General features: G+C 47.0%; 1 protein-coding gene across 1 annotated transcript in view; it reads right to left on the reverse strand.

Annotated features, from left to right (window-relative positions):
• The window catches only part of NEK7 (NIMA related kinase 7), a 160,302-nt gene extending 155,818 nt beyond the window's left edge, over window positions 1–4,484 (reverse strand). Inside the window, exon 1 of the mRNA XM_047076723.1 lies at window positions 4,213–4,484. The gene's annotated coding sequence lies outside the window, so the exon portion shown is untranslated. The remainder of the gene's footprint in view (window positions 1–4,212) is intronic.
• Between the last annotated feature and the right edge of the window lie 1,516 nt (window positions 4,485–6,000).

Below are 6,000 nucleotides of genomic sequence, written 5' to 3' on the forward strand. Positions count from 1 at the left end.
TATTTCTAAATTTTTACAGACCAATTAAATAAGTTCCATTCATTTATACCCTGTTCTGATTAACACCGTGGACAGCTATTACAAAACAGTTCATTGTGTAAGCTCATTATATAAATAATACGGCAGAGCTGTTACTTTGACAAATGTTACAGTTTTCCTGCTCAAGAAAAATAAGAAATGTTTCATGACCGGGGCCCCTGGGCAGCTCAGTCAGTTAAGCATTTAACTTTTGATTTCAGCTCAGGTCATGATCTCATGGTTCATGAGTTCCAGACCCCGAGTCAGGCTCCGTGCTGGCAGTGCAGAGCCTGCTTGGATTCTCTCTCTCCGTCTCTCTGCCCTTCCCATGCTCTCTCTCGTGCTTTCTCTCTCTCTCTCTCGCTTTCTCTCTCTCTCTCTCGCTTTCTCTCTCTCTCTCTCTCTCTCTCTCTCTCAAAATAATAAATTAAAAAAAAAGAAAAAAGAAAGAAATGTTCCATGATCATCTATCTGCCATCCTTATTCTCACTGCTCACTAAAAACCGTGAAACACATTCTCTGTTTTCATCAGAATGAAAAAATATTTTATGAAGATATGTCACATGCGGTGGTAATCAAATTATTAGTCATCAAAAGAAGAACAAGTAGTTTAGAAGTTTTCTAAGAGTGAATTGTTATACATTAGTTTTACACACATGAAAAAATTCTCAACTGCCATTATATCCTGCAAATAAACATATTTCATTACAATTATATAACCAAATGTTATCGGGGAGCCTGAGTGGCTCAGTCGGTTAAGCGTCTGACTACGGCTCAGTTCATGATCTCACGGTCTGTGAGTTCGAGCCCTACATCAGGCTCTGTGTTGACAGCTCACAGCCTGGAGCCTGCTCTGATTCCGTGTCTCCCTCTCTCTCTCTGCTCTTTCCCTGCTCGCGCTCTGTCTCTCTCAAAAATGAAATAAAAACATAAACAAAAAAAATTATAACCAAATGTAATTTACCTATATTCCCTACAAAAATGAGGGGAGGAGGAATTAAACTGAAACACTCAAAAGTATGAAGAAACACTTCTTAAAGCATCTAGCAATATATTTATGAAAATGTCAATAAAGTAATTGCGGATAAAGCAGTTCAGAGAAACAATAATCACATACGTCATTTCCAAGACATCCTCAAGTATTACACTAAGTATATTACCATGTTTTATATATAATGTACTAACTAAAATTCCACCCACAAAACTCTAGAGCAAATACCTGAAAGGACAAATATTTTAATTTGAAGGAAACCAGGAATGTAGACAAGAGGGCTGCTTTGTGTAACTGCAGCTACAGTGCAAATTTTTTAAATACCAAAACCTATTTAAAAAAAAAAAATCAAAAGAAACAAACCTGAAAGGAGTTTTGCAACCTATTATCTAATTAAACAACTTCTTTTCCAAAACTGCATTTAATCACCATTCTCTTTTCAGATACCCTGAATGGTGGCTACCTTAGTAACACTACAGAGATACATTTTAAAACATGAGACAGTTTGGTTCTAGAAACTCTGTAGACGTCTCTAATGATATCTCAGACCACATCTTTATGGGGGAAAAAAAAGGAAATCTACATTTCAGTAAGGGCACACTAGCTGAGAAGAAAAGAGCACTTGAATGTTTGCAATAAATCAGAGCTCAAAACTTTCTATTGTAACTAGCAGGAAGATGAAGGGGAGGGAAGCGTGAGATTAAATACTTACATACACAAACTATAACCACGCTTTCAGTCATTTAAAACGACAATTCTGATTTTTACAATTTGGGTACGTTATTAAGCTGGCCTTAAATCTCCCCTCCTCCACCAGTATGTTGCCATCATACCAGACGTGCTTTCCTCATTCTTGGAGTAAGTGCTGTTTTATTGCACTGGAAAAGAGCTCTTGAAATTGTCCAGCCAGGAAAATGCCTAAGTGGGAAAAGGAATGGAGGGTGCTACAGGTATGATCTTCATAAACGAGCCTGAATAGTAGTTCCGAGTACAGAATAAAACTGCACTGAAGTTACGCTCTTTCCTTTTTAAATTGATAAAGATTCTTAACCGTGGAAAGATTCCCAAGTAATTGTGGAAGAGTTTAACAGTTTAGATTCTGACATTCCCTGGTTTTCGTTTACAGGTAATTTCAGAGTAAAACTCCGTGAGTCCACCTGGACATTTAGTTTGATCACCTTCGTTTCTTATCAACTATGAAGTTTCAATCGCGGTGGTGAGTCCAAGATGCAGCTCAATTATGAAACGAGACGTACACGACGGGTCAGAGAAAACTGGAACTTCCTCTCCTTTATTCTTACGTATCTACTTCTCATCCCTCAGACTGGGAACCCTCCACCAGCAGACATCCTTCCAGGAGGAACTTTCTGTCCCTCCTCCGAGCCCAGGGCTGGGGTAGGAAGTACCCGCCCTCCCGAGCGGGGAACCGCGGTGTCCTCGCCGCTTATTGGCTGTGGAAGCCGTCAGTGCCGCAGAGGGCGGGGCCTCCCGGCAGAGAGCAGAATCTCAGGCCCGCACCTCTCCGAGGGTCCGTGGGCTTCCCACCCCAGAGAAAGCAGCCAGCCTCCACTAGGGGTTCCTTCCCCTTTATTTTGCGTGCCCTCCTCTCTCAACGTCCCCATACAGTTTCTGCCCGTTTGACTCCTCCACGAGGCAATTTTTTCTAAGCTCCAACATCCCTTCCCCACCCCAACAAGCTCCCAGTCTAGGACCAAACAGAAGATGCTGTGGTTTGGGGAGTTAAGCAAGCTGTGGACTGGATCTCCCGAGGATAGCAGAGAATTCCTTCCTCTGTAAATGATAACTGTTTAAGTTTTATGTTAACTGTTTTAAGTGCATTGGCCTTCGACAAGCATTAAAGCCAAGAAAACTCGGCACCTCTTCAGTAAGAGTTGCCACTTTCAAAGTATTACAGGGTTCATTGCATCTCCTGTTTAACTATCCACCGTTTTCAGTGTTTTGTCCGGTTGTCCCTAATACTAGGTCACACCTGCAACAGCTCAAGCTCCTGTACAAAATAAGTTTATCATACATACATTCTGTACTTTATCCTATAGAGCAACCTGGCGAGAGACACAACTATCGCCTGCAAGGAGTGTGCATACTTCTTGAAACTACAAACTCTTTGGAGGAAGAATTAGACACAGTGGTTCTGTTATGATGGATACATGATGTTCTACAAACTACACGCATTTGATTTTTTTCAACAGCATCTTTATGATCAGCAGAGGAGGAAAATCATTTCATTTTTGTAATGTGTTTCAGACTTTCAGTTCCATCACCAGAACTGCCCCATGATGGGAGCCTATCTTATTGTAAAATAAATACAGTTTTAGTATTTATCCCTAACAAGGACTATAGCTATGAGAGAACACGATTTATCTATTTGATACATCATTTCCCAGGGCCTACAGCATACAGGAAAGAGACAAGAAGTTTCTTCAGATCTCACTGCAGCATCTGCTAGGTTGTGTTGCTTCCTGACACCGTCCTTGGGTAATGTGGCCAACTCATTTTTCTTTCGGGGGGTGCCCTTCGTCTCTCTAGCCTTGGCGTCAATTCTCTATTTCTTTTCCATTACCACGATTACCAGCAAAGTTCTCTATTGCCTTGCAATCTCTCTCACATTGGCTAATCCTGACAGCGTCCCACTAAAGCCCATTCTCCAACAGGTCCGCCGTCCTCTCTCTACTTCTCAAGCCACTTCAGCTTCTCGCTTAGCTGCACGGCTCCCACCACCCACTGTCTCCAGTGAACTTCACTCCTCTAAATCTGGCTGCTGCCGAATCCTGACAGCTGGACTTAACCAATCGGCGAGGGATAAATAACCGACGCCGCCAATGAGCGGCAGCCGGGGTGTGGGAGGCGGGACTTCGCCTAAGTTCCTCGGGTCCTGAAACCAAAGACCTGTTGCCGCCGCCGCCGTGGCCGCGGAGTTTCTTAGTTACCGCGGCGCCCACGGCGGCCGAGGCCGCCAGAGCCCCCGCCGGGCACAAAGCTCCTGCCGCCCGCTCCCGCCACTGCCAACGAACCGAACTGAAACCCCCACCCAGCCCGAGTGCGGCGCGCCCCGCCCCACCTCCCCCGGCGGGGGGGATCCCGGAGGCCGCCCCGCGCCCTCCCGACCTCCCCCCCCCACCCCTCCCGGCTCCGCAGGCAGTCCCACCCGGCCGGGGCCGCCCGAGACCCCGGCAGCCACTCACCAGGAAGTTGGGAGTTTTCCGTTCTCCTGCCCGCGAGGGACCCGGGGCGTGCGGGCGGGCGGCTCGGCCAGGCGGCGCCGCGGAAAGGCCCGCTGGGCCGGGGGCTGTAGCTGCGAGGCCGGGAGCAGATCGCCACCTCCCGCCGCGCCGCCCCCGCGGACGCTGCAGGCGCGGGCCCCCACCCTGCGCAAGGAGAGGCGCGTCCCGAGTGCGAGCCTAGCGGCGGCCCATCCTCCCGAGACTCCCGCTCCTCCTCCCGCGGCCGCCGCTGTCAGGAGTGTAAACATCCCGGCATCCCCGAGGAGAGGGGCGGGGCGGCCGCCGGCCCCTCCCCGCGCCCCGAGTCCCGCGCCGCAGGTCCCGCCGGCTGCGCGCCCCGGCCTCCCGCTCTCCTCCTCTAGGCGCCGTGCGCCCCGCCGCTTCCCCGCCGGAGCCGAAGCCGTCGGAGGGGGCCCCTCTGGCGTGTGGCTCCCTGTTGTCAGGCCTGGCGGGATGGGCGGGGGGTGTCCATCTGCCCCCCCCCCCCGAGCCCCCTTCCCTTACTTGGGGCCAACTTCTCTCTGGGCCGGGTCGGCTGCTTTTTGAGAACTTGTCTTTTATCCATTTATGTTAAAATTACCCCACTTGCAAGCAGTAAGCCGAACCGGTGACGTCCCCTTTCTTCTGGATCACAGCGTTTTGATCCCATCCTCTTTCACTAGGTGGTTTAAACTGACTTTGCGCTAAGCACACCTTACATTAAAGAGGCCTAGCTTAGAGAACAATGGCTTTTAGGACATGTCTGAAAGGTGAACGAGGTGGTTTTGCATTGGGAATCTTTGGCGGGGGGGGGGGGGGGGGAGAAGAGTAGGGGGGGAGGATATACCAGAACCCTAGTACAGGAACTGCAAAAGGCTTTACTACTTCGATAACTGGACACGTATTACTGGGAGACGACAGCTAGGAGGCAGTATGGAGTCAACCACACTTTGATTCTCATCTCAGTTCAGGGATTATTAACTTTGTGACCTGGCCTCAAGTTATTTTACCTCTCCCGGGTATCGGTCTCTTTGTATAACGAGAATAGTAATAATACTCATCTCTAGGATTACGGTTAGAAATGAGATAAGCAAAGTGCTTAAATACAAGAGCCTAACATGTAAGTACTCATTAAGTAGTTGTTACTGCCCTTAGGTCTTTCACTAGTTGGACTTACCTACCAAAGGGTAGAGAGTCAAGAATGAGTAGATTATAGCTCAAATACTTCAAAAGTTAACGCTATGTAGTTAATATTTGGAAAGTTTATTTTTAGCAAAAAATAATAAAGATCTCAAGAAAAGATGTTGATTCGATTGGCTCAAGAAGTGATAATAAATATACTAGGCACTGTTCTAAGTAATGAAGATACAATACTTACCAAGATACAAAGTCCCTGCTATCGTGGAGCTTATATTGTGGTAGAAAGGCAATAATAATAATCAAAAGCCAGTAAATACATACTATGTCAGATGGTGATTCATACAAAAATGAAGCAGGATAAGGACACGGACAGGGAGCATGCTGTTTGAAATATACTTATGTGGGAAGGCCTCTGACATTAGAGCAGAGACCTGATGGAAGTGAGAAAATGAGCCATGAACAGCAAATGCAAAGATCCTGGGTAGAAGTGGGCTTGGCATGTTTGAGGAATAACCAAGAGGTAAGCATAGCTAGAATCCAGTGAACCAAGGGAGAATACTAGCAGATGAGATCAGAAGAGGGGGTAGGTACAGGAAGGGGCAAAATATAGAACCTTGTTAAGTTTTAGAA

This window comes from Lynx rufus, unplaced genomic scaffold (genome assembly GCF_022079265.1).
Source record: "Lynx rufus isolate CCGP_SWC_20201006 ecotype Redwood Valley unplaced genomic scaffold, mLynRuf1.p SCAF_15, whole genome shotgun sequence".
NCBI lineage: Eukaryota > Metazoa > Chordata > Mammalia > Carnivora > Felidae > Lynx > Lynx rufus.